Raw genomic sequence first — 14,923 nt, 5'->3', positions numbered from 1 at the left:
TTAAACAATAGTAAGCAACTGCTGATTAATTACATCAATATTTTAAACTCTCAACTGTAGTTAGTCAAATAATATGGAAACTGAGTCATGTTCATTTTAGCTATAAGCTGTAAGATATTTTACTGACGTGGCTATCCCAACACTCTACAACGAGACAAAAACCAAAGTCATGGAATCACTGATCACTGAAGAAAGTGGGTAGGATATCTGTAACATGTGATGTGTGTACATCCATTGCCACAGAGTCACCGTAACTGCACAGTTTATCACCGATGAGTGGCAGCTAGCGTCTCAAACCAAGAGCAGTGATTGAGAGCACGGGTGCAAATATATGCTGGCAAATGTAACCTTCAAGTTGACTTGCCACATGGCTTCCACCACCTTCTTATTCCTTCAAGTTCCTTCATCTTCCTACTGTATACATCATACATTTATAATCATCACTTAATCAACACTAAGTCTAAGGTTATTATTTTCCTGTGGCTTGCTGAAAAGGGCAACTTTTCCAAGAACCCACTCTGGGCATTCATTAGCATTAAACCCACTACCACATGCCTGTGGCATTATTTAGGAAGAGGCTGTAAGCTCTGAACAGGAGCAATAAATAATGTAGTCTCACAGGCGAATCTGAGCACATATGATACTTTCCGCTGAGTTTGTCATTATTGCTTAGCTTTTGAGGAATTTACACAATATACTGTACGACAGAGTACAATGAGGTGAATCAGCTATTACTGAACCAAGGATCGATATCAAATGGCTTTTTAGCTTAGTACATAACGTGGATTTCAGCCAAAGGAGGAAGGACTGATGTCTGTGTTCTTAATTCTTTCTAAACTTCAGATGTGAGAAATATAATTCATTTTACTGACATTTCAGATTAGTTTCCAATGAAATATAGTTGAGTCAAAAAATAATTTTTTTCTTAATCGCAATTAATCACTGAATTTCAATAGTTAATCACGATTAATCGCATGTTTTATCACATGATTAAAATTCTATTATTATTTTGTTTTATTTTTTATTATATATCTTAACTGTTTCAAGTCTGTATTAACAATGATAACAGTTCTGCCAGTGTATCTTGATTGGAAATCAAATTAATGCAAAGAAAGTAAGTTATTAAACTTGACTAAGATTTATTTGATTATTTCAAATCAAAAGATGTGCAACGAGACTGAGGTAAAACATCCATCCATCCATCCATCCATCGTCAACCGCTTATCCTGCGTACAGGGTCGCGGGGGGCTGAAGCCAATCCCAGCTGACATTGGGCGAGAGGCAGGATACAACCTGGACAGGTCGCCAGTCCATCGCAGGGCCACACATAGACAGACAACCACTCATACTCAGCGTTAGGTTCACTTGAGATGTGCAAACGTTGCGACATGGCTGATAAACAAAACACGTGAAGGCAAATGTCAAATCGACCAACCGCCAGCACAACCTTTACATACAAATCATGTATTTTAAGATCATCCGTGGACTAGTACTGACTATGACTCTACGCACACTCTGCAGCTTTAATTTTTCCCTGCCAAATGTGAGATGTTTTATGATTGGTCAGCTTTAAACACCTTCTGTCTCTGTAAGTGGTCATTGTTGGTAAACGCAGCTCAGGGCACGCATTTATCAAACGGCTAAAAATTTAACTCTGGGCTTAAGTGAAAGATAAAAGTAAAAATCTTTTATTTTTAGTCCTCACAAATTTAAGAATAAAATCTCAACTTTTTAATGACTTAAAAATGCTTTAAATTTAAGAGAGCTCCAGAGGAACCTCCTAAAGGGCTGCAGTACAGAAACAGATGTCGAAGTGAAGGATGAGGCAAGGTGTTATTTGTTTATTAATTAATTAATTTTTTTATCTTAGCCATAAAGTCTATTTATTTATTCATTTGGTATTTTTTTCATGAAGACTTTGTAGGAGATGTGAGACAATGACGCCAAAGAGTGATGAGAGATGAAGTTCTGGTGCTCATTCAGCTAGATTCAGCACCTACGACTGTTTCCTGTTTCTTCTGATGTTTATCAGCCATTATATTTTTTACTGTGCCCCAAAAAAATCTCCCTGCCTGACTTTGTTTTATTTCACACAGATTAAACTGCAGTGAAGAGACAGAGTTAGTGTTAGAGAAATTGCTCTGGAGAAAAAAGGCGAACAAACACGAGATAACAATGAGACACAGAGCAACAATGAGACACGGAGCGACAGTGAGACGCTTCTGGGGGAGAAAAAACAAGGAAAAACAAGAGGAGGAGGAGGAGGAGGGAGAAGAGGCGACATAATAGAAGAAAGAGAAAGAGAGTTAAGCCAGATTGAGAGTGTCTGCCTCGGGTGGTACTAGTCACCCTGAATTATAAATGGTCTTTCACTTTCCAAGCCAAAACACACAACCACAATTTAATACCCATGATGCATTTCCACTGGCAGGCCACTCCACTGTCCCCTGGGTTAGCCCCCGCCACTAATCTCTGTCCTCTGCTTTCCTTCTCCTCCATGCCTCTCTCTCCGTCTTTTCAGTCCCCGGAGTGAAGGATTGTGCTAACTTTGCCCTCCTCTGCTCTCTCCGTCTTGGCTCTGGTCAGCGCACTGTGTCACAGTGAGCTGCAATCTCCTCCAAAGTAGCCCCGTTCCTCTTTTTCACCCCTCTTTCTATCGCTTTCTTTCTCTAAAAGAAAATATTCTATCCACCATCCCTGAACTCTTTCATGCTCAGCTGTCCCAGTTTTTTCTTTTTCTTTTGCAGCTGGCTTTTCATTTTGTTCTCTTTCACATTATGATGCTGCTTCTTTCATCCGAGCTATCTGTTTTTCCCAGTGTGGGCTCTTTCCTTACTATGAGATCTACTGACCTCACATACGCTCCCAGTTGATCTGCAGCCTTCATCTCTTCCTGCGGTGTCATTAGCCAGGATGCGCACAAAACAAACCAGCTGTCTGAAATCACAAAGTGCGGCTGCAACAGAGAACAGCATGTTACTGTGTCTCCAGTTACTGAGGTGCATGATTCATTCTCTTTGTGCAAACTACATTCTGGTGTTAGTGTGGGGGAAAATCCTACCAAGAAGAATCAAAACATGTGTTAAATCCAAAGCACATTCATAAACAGCAAAGTTTTAGCCCTGTGATTGAGGGAAAACTATGTTGTATGTAATGGCAAATTATAAAACAATGGTTTTCTTCATTATTACTACTGGTTATGATTAAGAACGTGACAAGAAATCTGCGGCCTATTAGTGTCTGATTAATAACACACTGGCTGTCCCCTCATGAACTGATTCTAACTAGAATCAAGACTTTTTATGTGTGAAATGCACGCTGGCAATCGGGTGTCCAGCACAGAGATGGCCTAGCGTACACTTACTCAGGTATTTTTAGAAACAGAGTTTTTCCTCCACGTTCTAAAAAAATCTCTGTCTACACGAAAACGCAAAAACACGCTATCAAGCACTGTCAATAGCATGCCAAACCACCAGGCAGCGATATGAACCGAACCGTAAAGCCACATTGGCTAAAATAAACAAAGCAGGCAGTAGCGCACAAACACAGCAGATAACGGCGCGCACTCTGCAAGGCAAAAACTCCGGTTTCACTGTCTACACGACAACACAGTTTCTGAAAATCCTCACCCTGGCAGGAGTTTTCAAAAATGTCCAGTTTCAGTGACCTGATACTGCGTTTCCGTGTGGACGAACGGCCGAACCGCCTAAAAAAGTCATGGTTATGAAAATACCCGTAATCGTGTAGACAGGGCCTATGTCAGCCACACAGTCCACGTAGGGAAGAGCCGGGGTGATTAACACACTTTTCAGATAAACCTCATTTTAAAAGATAATGTTGACAGAAACCAATTTTTGTTGTGATCGACAACTCACGTGTGTTCTATCAGTACCAGGTTCTGTACAGATGTGGAACAGCTTCTGTATAATCTGACTTACAATGGAACACAATGGTGGTGGTGTAGGGGTTAGCACGGCCTTTCTGTGTGGAGTTTGCATGTTCTCCCCGTGTCTGCGGTGTCTGCGTGGGTTCTCTGGCTTCCTCCCACCATCCAAAGACATGCAGGCTAGGTTGGTTACCCTGAATTGTTCTTAGGTGTGAGTGTGCTAGTGTGAGTATGAGTGGTTGTTTGTCTATGTGTGGCCCTGCGATGGACTGGCGACCTGTCCAGGCTGTACCCCGCCTTTCACCTGATGTCAGCTGGGATTGGCTCCAGCCCCCTGTGACCCTGTACGCAGGATAAGTGGTTGACGATGGATGGATTCTTGTTTTTATTTTAATGTCTGACATTAATATGTCATTGCAAACAAATTATCTAGTCTTTTATCTTAAATTCAATTTTTATCTCATATGGCCTTATGAGTTGAGTTTCCCCATTCTATTCTTACAGTCAGTGCACATTTGGATTTTTTTCAGACATTTGTAGATTTGCTTTAAATCATAATGAATGATTTAGTTAAATATAATTTACAAAATCCACCGAGTCTCAAGCCCAAGAGATCCTGATGACATCATTCACTATGACATCGTCAATTATTTTTTCAAACTTTAGCAAGCTCCCCCAGAGCCACAGAAATCTATTTACACACAGGATGAGTAGTACTCACTGTGACGACTAAAAAATTGCATGTCTACGATCAGTGGAGTGCCCCTTCAGAAATGTGAGAACCTTTTTCATGTTGTTGTTATCTTGGCTTCAGTGCACAGCTGCCTTCTCCAACAGCCGAAATGCAGCTTTAAGCTGAGTTTAAATGACCAATTTGCACACATAGTGCAGGTCAGGAGGATGCACAAGTTTCTATCAAATCTAGTTGTGCAATTTTCAGAATGTTCCTTTTTGCATACATTCCACTTGTCCCAGCACTGTGTCCCCTGCAGCAGTGTCTATATAAACCTGCTGTGCAGTCACTGCTTCAATAATGGAAACATTATACGTAACAGTCCTTATTCCTGCCCACTCTTCTTCCTGCAACTTAGCCCTGACCAACATTACACAATCTGGCTAGAACCATAAAGAATGAAAACGGGGAAAGGGGGAATACTCATCATCATCTCCACATACACACAGTAAGACACACAATTCCCTCATTCATCATGTTGCGAGAGAGGAGAATTGAATCACGTGCGTCTCGTGATCGAGTGCCAATGAGCTTATGTCCACTTTGAAATATTCACTTCTGACAAGACCTCATCTGTTTCCCATTTTCAGACTGGAAATATTTCTCCCCATGCTGTTCACTTACATACTAATGTGTTTCCATCACCGCTCTGGACTCGCCTGTGCAGTCACACGCACGCACTCGCTCGGCTTAATTCAATAGAAAGTCATCCGATAAAAGCCAAGTTTCTGGCTGCCTTATCTCCCTGTTCCACTGTAAACCACAGCGCGAGAATGTGGAGAAATCTAGAAGCCATTCTCTGACTCTAGCTGTGTAAAGTTGCATTTATTGCACACCTCTTGTGTCATTAAATGTTTTCATAATTAGAAATTAGAAATTGAGCCATCCTGTGCGTTGCAGTAGTGAGGAGGATTTTTCAATGGAGAAATGGGCCTCACACCTTCGTGGATGCGTACACACACTGTGCAGTGGAACTGTTAGGACTGCTTTGGTAAACACAAACACACATGTCATGTTTCACTTCAGAGGACATTACATTTATTTCCTGTAGACTTACCCTAACCACTACTTCTCTAACCTTAACCCAAACCGTACACCTTCTTTTTTAGAGATTATTTTTTAATTAATTAGATAGGGGTTTAAATGAGGCTTAACATAAGGATTATTGATTATAATAATGATTATTATTATTATTATTATAGTCAGCATAATACTACAGTGTAGGGCAGGGGTATTCAGTTTAAATTGCATGAGGTCCAGTAAGTCATGCTTTTTGCCAGACTAGAGGAATCCGTTTATTGAACAATGTTCCCTCAGCTCGTCTTGTGGCTGGAATTGTTGTTTTTTATTAAAGTTCATGTCTTTCTTTTCCATCTAGAAGTGTTTCAAACATGGCATTAACATTTCTCCATCTGTATAGGGCGTTTTAGGTTGTCCTAAAAATCCAGTGTATTCTCAAGGAACACCCAAATGCCCACTTTTGTGCTGTTGTGTTGTTCTCTTTCTATAAATGTAATTTTATTGTTTATTATTTATATTTTACTGTCTATACATGACTGACATTTGTTTTGGCAACATGTTTGAGCTAAAATGTCATGCCAATAAAGCCAATTGAATTGAACTGAAATTGAGTGAGACAGGACTCGTGTAGATTACTCATATGGGCTTTGAGCACATTGATTTTCCCAGTCCTCTCTGCTGTGGGTAAGTTTCCTCAAAGTGTCTGTGTCTTGTTTCATAGCCCCTTTAACACTGCATTTTTTGTAAGAGTATTGCGCCAATATGCCAGCTCGCTGTGCTGTATGGCGCCGGAGACAGATTTGGATAGTTTGTGACCAAAAGTCTAGGGTAAAAGTAAAAATGCTAATACTATACTTAATATAGATAGGTTTGAAAGCCTCTCTCTCTCTCTCCTAATTGTAGACACCGGCTCTAACATAACATTAGCTCTAGCTAATAACAGCTAGCTAGAGACAGAGTTACTGTCAATAATTATACACATAGCGATTTCATTTGGTTAACAGTTACATCCTTCTGTTCTTGGCTAAGAAGGTAAATGTTTTAAGAACCCAACTTGATCTGCAGAATACAGAAATCAAGCATAGCATTAAGCTGTGTTCACACTGAAAGCGATTCCAGCATTTGCGCAGCTTGATTACATACAAAGTCAATGCAAAGATGCAAATTCCTGTGAATTCGCTCCGGGCGGTGTGGAAGATGCATTTGTTGCGACATTCGCTGGCTCGCACGAGTTCAACATTTTCAACTCCAGCGAGAAATTCGCTTGACGCTATGTTCGTTATGCGAAAGCCTATCAGCAGTGAGATTGTCCGGACGTCACCGACAGCTTCAGAGCACTGTTTGGAGAGGACTAGGAGAGCAGGGAATCTGCTAAAGAACGGGAAGTGTACGGGGAGCAGCGCTGCAGCTTAAAGGACAAATAACACCCATAGTCAGCCTGGATTATGCTCTGACAACTACGCCCTTTACCCGTGGGCATCACTTTAAGGGTACTGGGTTTGGTACTGGTATCGTAAAATTCTAAACAATACCCAACCCTGCCTAAGGCTTTTCCATGTATGCATGTGGAATGGCAGAGAGGCCCTGAAACAGAGCAATACACCAGCAATAACAAAAGCATTCTTTTGTCTGGGAACCCCTGACTAGAGCTTGGTTTGCCTCTCGCCTTGCCTCCTCTGCAATTCTGTGGGCTCCCGCTGAGCACCCACTATTTTCTCCGGCAGGACCTCAAACAACTGCAGCAGCCATAGCTCCCCTCCAGTGCTCAAGACTAAGGGCTGTTGTCACCATCTGCCTATGAACGCTGACTTCAGCCCGAGGCTCAAGCCATCCTAGATGCTCAAGTGCCGCGAGTTCCCCGTATCTGCCAGCTCATTCATCAGTGTTAAATTAACTACTAGCTATGGTAACTCAAATTCAAGTGCCTCACTTCATGTCATTTAGTCTAACTGGCTTTACTTAGTGTTCAGCTAGGTCCCCCTGCTGGCACTTCCATGTAAGAGCATAGAAGGCCAGGTAGGTATGCCAGTTTGCTGCTCTCTGCCTCGGACTTTCCATGTATGCACATGGATGGGTACGTTCCTACGTAGGCATGTGGAAGGGCAGAGATGTCAGTTTCTTTGATGAAAGTTGTCCTGACTGACATCAAGCATAGCGTTAGTTCAGGCAGGCAACAAAGTCAAGCTCAGCTCACAGTTCCAGCACATTGTCAGCCATTTTAAGCCAGCCACATCAGCTGACAGCTCGACTGATTCCTCTCTTAGCATTCATTGGCGCCATACCTGACCTCGCTGCTTCCTCTGCAAGCAGCTCATAACCCGTCTTCACCCCAGGCTCCGCCTTTCAGGCCGTATCTGATTAGTCATATAATTCTGTATCAATGCCTGCTCTTTTCTGTACCACGCTGTCCTTACTGCTGCTATCTGCCTCGGGCTTTCCATGTATGCACATCGATATGTAGGGAAGTGCTCTCCCTGCCTTATGGCTTTTGTGATTGGAAATGTGAATGGTCGAATCAGTGGGAGAGGTGGACTGGGGTGTCGGCTTTTGGACTGGTAAATGGACAATTTTATTTGATAGGTAAGAAATGGAAATGGGGGCTTGTTGAATTGGTAAGAAATTGACCTGAGGAAATGGGTGAATGTGCTATGGGTGGAGTTACAAGGGTGCCCCTTATCCCTTAAATGTAATAATTTGCATAATGGGGACCGGATTGCCACCAAAGGAAGGCCCCGCAATGTGACTGTGTAAACAGATTTATGACCCCACAACATGAGTAATACACGCTCACATTTGTGTGTTAGGGTGTTGTTGTTTTTTCATGTGTCCATAACATGTGCAGTCCAGGCTTGAAAGGAAAGGTATCTTGGAGTGCCCAGACACACCTCTAGGCTCACCACAACTAAGTGGCTCTTCCTGTTTGGTACATTCCTATTACATTTATTTACATTTACTCATTTAGCTGCCGCTTTTATCCAAAGCAACTTATAATTGCTATATGTCAGAGTCGCACGCCTCTGGAGCAACTAGGGGTTAAGTGTCTTGCTCAGGGACACAATGGTGGATGGGTCACAGTGGGGGATTGAACCCGGGTCTCTCACATACCTTCTCCATTGCGCCATCGCCACCGGTACCTGGTACCTGTGTCTACAGTAGGTTTATCATTACATCTTCTCCCTCTTCTTGCAGGATGAACTGACTCCATAACAGACTTCATGATGACCAGGGTTGCGAAGAAATATAATCTGTAAACTACAGCTAAAAGTGGATTCATGTGTTCAGCATCAGCATCACAACGATGATTTTACTGGTGGTTCTTTTCAAATTAAAGGAATAGTTCAACGTTTTTTGGGAAAGTTCAGCATAAAGACTGGAAGCAAGGGGAAACAGCAACCCCAGCTCTGTCCAAAAGCACAAAACATCCCTCTGCCCAGCACTTCTGTGCAGCAGCTCCAGTTATAGTTAATAGATAACGTCTGTACGCACAGATTTTGGTCTTCGTCTTTGTGTCTGTACAAACACAATTGTACCAAACCTGACAACCTCACTATGACAAGACACATATTATTATACTATTATTTGTATACAGCCTCTATGACCAGCTGTTTTTTGCAAAGATGTAGTTCCACCAAGTAACTTCCCCTAAACCCACAAGGTTTGATTTTTACATTTCCCTCTGCTTCTTGTTAAAGCTTGGATAAATATGTCCAAGCCTTTCTGGGTCTCTGCTGTGAAGGAATTTTCCTTCTTTATAGGGTTTCCCCGGGTCATGATAAGATCATTTGCTGAGCAAAAGGAAGCCAAATGTGAAGCAATAAGTCAAACTCTGTCTCTCCTCTCTGTCTGTCTGTTTGGTTGACTGACTGACGCAGCTGCCTACAGAAGGCAGAACTCTGTAGGGGGAGGGCGGGGGACTAGGATAAATATTTCCCGCCAGGAAGTATCGTTCAGATTAGTTTGATACGACACACTGTGTTCTCATTCCGTGCTGCTGATGATCCTGAAACCTTCTTCATCAATAAGAGCTGACTAGCTCACAAGAATTTTCTTCACATCTGCTATGCAGAATTCCCCCCATCTTTAGAATCTCCTGCTGTGTCACTGTGCCTAAACTTTTGAGCATTGAGCAAGATGAAGAATCAAAAGTTTTAGTTCGTATCAAAAGTAAGGGGACCCAGCCCTGTATGTTGCTGCTCTCACATTAATTAAGCTTGAAAAATAAAACACTGGATCCTGCATGTCCCATAATGAAACCAATAGCATATTTTCATTAAACCCTTCCCTGGCTGGTGAACATGCTTACTCTATTATTTACTCTCCCTCTGTCTGTGCGTGTTCCCAATTACGACTCAGCTGACTGAGGGCGTTCACTCCTTCAGCTGAACCAATATCGGATATCGCCATGATCTCCGTGAGCCAATCATCTCATTGCCATCCAAGTTTAAAAACTGTTCTTTTGTCTGCTGTTGTCAGCTGTCATTTCAGTGTCAGATCGATGCACCTCGCTCAGCAGCACAACCAGTATTCCCAGTTGGTCATTCCAGTGGGCACATCAGAAGTTCCACTCCACATCTCATTCGTCCAGATCCTCAGCCATTGCTCTTCAGTCCCTCACCACCACCACCAGTCTCTAGCCTCCATTAGGTTAAGATGTGAATTGGATGTCTAACACATGTTTGTAATGACACAGAACGTCACAGCGCAGACGCAGCATGCAGCCCTCGTGTTGGCGGTGCAGCTCAGGGGAGGGAAATGTCTAAATGTGTCTGGATCTGTTATGCACAGCGCGCCGGCTCAGCAGAGCCTACGCTCCGTCCAAATGTCAGAAGCAACATTAAACCTCAGGGTTGTTTAGGAGAACAAACACACATGTCTGAGATGGAGAGAGAGAGAGTCATCACCTCACCTCTAAATGTGTTGGTTTCACGGTGCAAAGGATGCTGGGAGCCAGGTCTCATTAGCGTCCTTTCCTTGCTGACAACAGCCTAAAGGCTGCAGGGCGCTTATGTGTTTGTGTTTGAGTTTGCGTGTGTGTGTGTGTGTGTGTGTGTGTGCGTCATGTGTCTGAGTGTGTTTGTTTCTTGTGCAGTGGGTGCTTAGCTCATCATGGTCTGAGGGCCATATTCTGTTGTTCTCTATCATTATCATAAACAACATTTCCCATCCTGCCTCCTTGTGTTTCTGCTGGCTCTTACATTTGTTTAGCCATTAAGGGGCACCATTAAAATTCTTTCTGTGGTCTGAGTGGTTTTGAGCTTCAAGGTTTTCACATCCCTAGATAGTAAATCTGATGTGCAGTAAAGTTCAGGCATATCAGATTTACATTTATAGATGGAAAAATATAAAAGCTAAATACATCATGTTTTCTTGAACCCCTTAGATTGCAAATTGAATGTCAAGGTGGGACAGAATTTTAAGCTACGTTTTTATTCACTTGATCTTAACCCCTTAACACCTGAATTTTTTTACAATAAAAAAATTTAAAAAATAATTTGTGTTTTCATTTGCTTTCAAGCTGATGTTAAATTAAGTGAAGATTGTTAATTTGTCTATAGAACATAAAAAAGATATAAATTCAGGTATGTGTAGGTATGATGCAAATTAGCGACAACAGGCATAAACGAGAAACCAGGGCATTCAAAAGGTTCCTAGGTACGTATCGAATATGCACCAACAGGCATTGGGGGAATCCGTGTGCTATCTTGGCTTGCAGTCTGCAAGGAAGAGGTATGATGCGAATTTGCGACAATCTGCATGTCACATTTCTTTTTGGGGTTTTGTTGCCATTATTTGTATATGTTTTATATTTCCCTTTCTTAGGTTTGAGTGTCACATGGTTTAATTAGTCATATTATGATTTTATGGAAAGATTTATTGCATGGTTTTATGGTTTTGTTGTGTTAAATTGCATGGTTGTTTGTACTGATGATCTAAGTGATAGGAAACAGCTGTGATCAACTGGACCACAGCCTCCCACAGCTCAGTATTGGCCGACATGGGACATTTAGCTTCTTAGGTGTTGATGGGCGACAGGTGTAGGAAAAGGGGAGAGACAAAGAAGGACATGAGGGTAACTGAAAACAGGAGCGCTACACACACGTGTAGCCACAGGTGGTAAACAGATGACAGTGAGGAAATAAGGCCCAAGATGAGGTGAACAGTTGCGTACGAGCTGGACATGAGGCGGCGGGCAAAAATACTGGGTTCAATGCCTTTATGCTAAGTAAGGGATGTGACCAAGCTAACTGAACCCGGGCAGACCCTTCTGCCGGAGCTGAGGGCCGAGCAGTAAGGGCAGTCACCCAGGATAAAGAGCCCACACCACAGCCTAGGGGCCCGTGTCCACCAAAGTGTTTTTTTTCTGACGCCAGCGTCTTTTTTCAATTTATTCCAATGGGATCGGCACGTTTTTACTAGCTGGTAAAAACGGCAGGAGCGTGATGAGGCGCTGAGCTGCCTTTCCGCGTTGGGCGCTGAGCGTTTTCTTCCGGTAGCCGTGAGTTGAAAAATGTTCAACTTTTGGAAAAACGCTGCGCTCGTCACTGTCACTTTTTACCCAGCAATCCAATCACAGTGTAGGAGGGGCGGGACAAACACCGCACCGACCACATCCGATCTTGAACGAAGCGATGTGCCTACTCGCCGAGGTGTTTCCTCGCCCGCAAAATCTCATGAACCCCCTGTCTGTTCTCTCATGTTTCAGCCTTCTCTTCATGCAGAACAAAGGGCCAGAGCAAGTATGCCTCCATACTTTGTGGTGACATTTTTACATTCACTAAAATGAAGTAGGCTACCCTACTTGCAACACATTGCCTCCACGGAAATTATATATCATAGTAACCACAGCGTTTCGGAAAAAAACGCACCCTAGCGCTCCCAGCTGGGCGTTTTCTGAACAGTAGGTGGTGTTTTCAGCTGGCAAAAAACGCTTTGGTGGACACAGGCCCTAAATCAGCCTTTGTCGATTAGTGCCCAGATGTTCTTATTTAAATGAATGGATGCTTTGTACCATTGGTGCTTACTACAGGATCGCAGGTTAAATTTCTGAGCCCAATTTTGTTTGGTAGGAACCTAAATGAAAGCGTTGTGGTGAGTGCTGACGAAGTCCCCTTGCTGACCCAGCATGCTGCTAATGACCCGGAGATCCCCTGTGTTGGCTATGCTTTGGTCAGTGATGAAGGCCTGTCCTCTGAAAACTACCATGCCCCCTGTAGAAGGATATGACTAGGCTCGAGCATTTGCCACAGTGCCAGTGGGTCACCAACAGAGGTCCTCTTCCATCGTGCAAGGGTGTGGAAAAATTACCACAACAGCAACCAATTATCATCCCACCCCAATCTGAGATGATCCTGTTGACACAGGTTTCTGAAGGTACAGCTAACCCATCTTGTAATGTGATTGTAGAGCCTCTCCCTGAAAGTGACTTTGCAGGAACACTTACCAAGTAAGATGGGTAGGGGTCACAGAATGGATCAGTGATATCGAGTCACATTCTGTGACGTCCTTACAGGGAGACGGGTTGACCCCCAGCCAACAGGGGGAGATGACCAGCCTGCTGCAGAGGTAGACGAAAGTGTTCTCGAGCCACTTAGGCTGAACTGGTGAAGTGAAACATCAGATAGCAACTTTGCCCCCAAGTTGTGAGAGGTCCTGACCTGTCCCTCCTAGAACTCTTGGCCCTGAAATGAGCAGTCACATATAAGTATCCAGGACTAAGGATGCTTTCTTCTCCTCCGAAGCAACGACAGCAGTCCAAGCAGAAGGGGTAGCAGGACCATGTGTTGAGGACAAGACACAAAGAACAATGGTAACCCGGACCCTCTTCTCCCAACGCTGTTGGGAACATAAGTAAGACTCGCCACCAAAAGACAAAAGTCCATAATTGTGTAAAATGTTATTTATTACCTGGGTACATTTTAGTTATTTTTAAATGTTATTTTTTTAACTTGCTTGTTATTTATCATTTATTATTTCTCAAGTGGTTGCATTTTATTTTAACTTGTGAGCAGTTCTATGCTGTGATAGCTTGTTTTAATGGTCCTAATAAATTATTTAAAGTTCTCCTCTGATATTTTGTCATAGGAACTGCTGATAAAATAGAACCTCACACTTTTGTGTGACAAGAACCTTTGGGTTTTCTAGAACTACATTCTGAAGATAGAACCTTGGGTTTTTCTAGAACTGTGGATTGGACTTTTTTTTATGGAATGCTAAATTGCAGATATTCATAGTTTTCACGTGACATTTTGCGGTGTCTCTACGAGGGAGTCCGGTTTGAGCCGCAAGCCGCAATCTTGGTCTGTTATTTTGCCCTCCAGGTCACCGTGCATGTCACATGACTGAAAACTATGAACTGGCTGTGTTCGAAACAAGCTAAACTGCTGTCTCAGAAAGTGCTTCAGATGCTGACCTGATGCAGCCTATGCCCATAAACCAGTGCAACTACGGCTGGTGCAGTTTACAAAAAATGGTCATGTTTTTTTGTAGTTTTCTTGCTTCGATTTTTGAAAAGTTAGCGAGAACTAAACACTGAACTATCAAAATATTTATTAATATCCCCCTTGTCAATGTATACATACTGCGACAACAAGGCGTTCACGGTGTATTCCTCAGAGAAATTACAGCTTTTAAGAGAAATAGTTTTTTCTAAGGTAATACCCAGAACCCCAGGCTGCTAATATTAAGAGCTCGAGTCCTCAATGCCATGCCAGTTATTTACACTCTACTATTTCCCTGTCAGTGCCCCGTCAGTTTAGCAACCCCGAGAGTCCCAATCTGTCAGCTGTTCCCCCCATGTACCATGACCTCCAGGCAGTATTTAACAAACAGGCCATATCACTACCACCTTGCCGTCCTTGCTCTACTGAGTTCTACTGTTTTCCCCAGCAGCCTTCTGTATAGTTTGAATGGAAAACAGCATTTAAGACATTTTGAAGACTTGGTCATGCCCTGTGGTCTCACCAACGCCCCAGCCATTTTCCAAAGTCTGGTAAATGAGGTGTTAAGAGAAATACTAGAGCGTTTTGTGTTTGTCTACCTGGATTACATTTTGAACTTTTCCAGAGACCCCGCTGAGCATGTGAAACACGTCCGTCTGGTTCTGCAGCATCTCCTGGACATTAAACTTTTCATCAAAGCTAAGAAGTGCAAAATTCCACGCTTCCACTGTCTCGTTCCTGGCGTACATCATCTCTCAAGGTGAACTCTGGATGGACTCTACCAAGGTGAGCACAGTAAAAGATTGGCCCAAACCAACAAACTTTAAGGAGTAGCAGAGGGGAAAC

Source organism: Micropterus salmoides, unplaced genomic scaffold (assembly GCF_014851395.1).
Source record: "Micropterus salmoides isolate LMB-PRFRI ecotype aquatic unplaced genomic scaffold, ASM1485139v1 Ms_hic_scaffold_5, whole genome shotgun sequence".
Classification (NCBI taxonomy): Eukaryota; Metazoa; Chordata; class Actinopteri; order Centrarchiformes; family Centrarchidae; genus Micropterus; species Micropterus salmoides.
Note: the sequence above shows the minus strand (reverse complement) of the source record.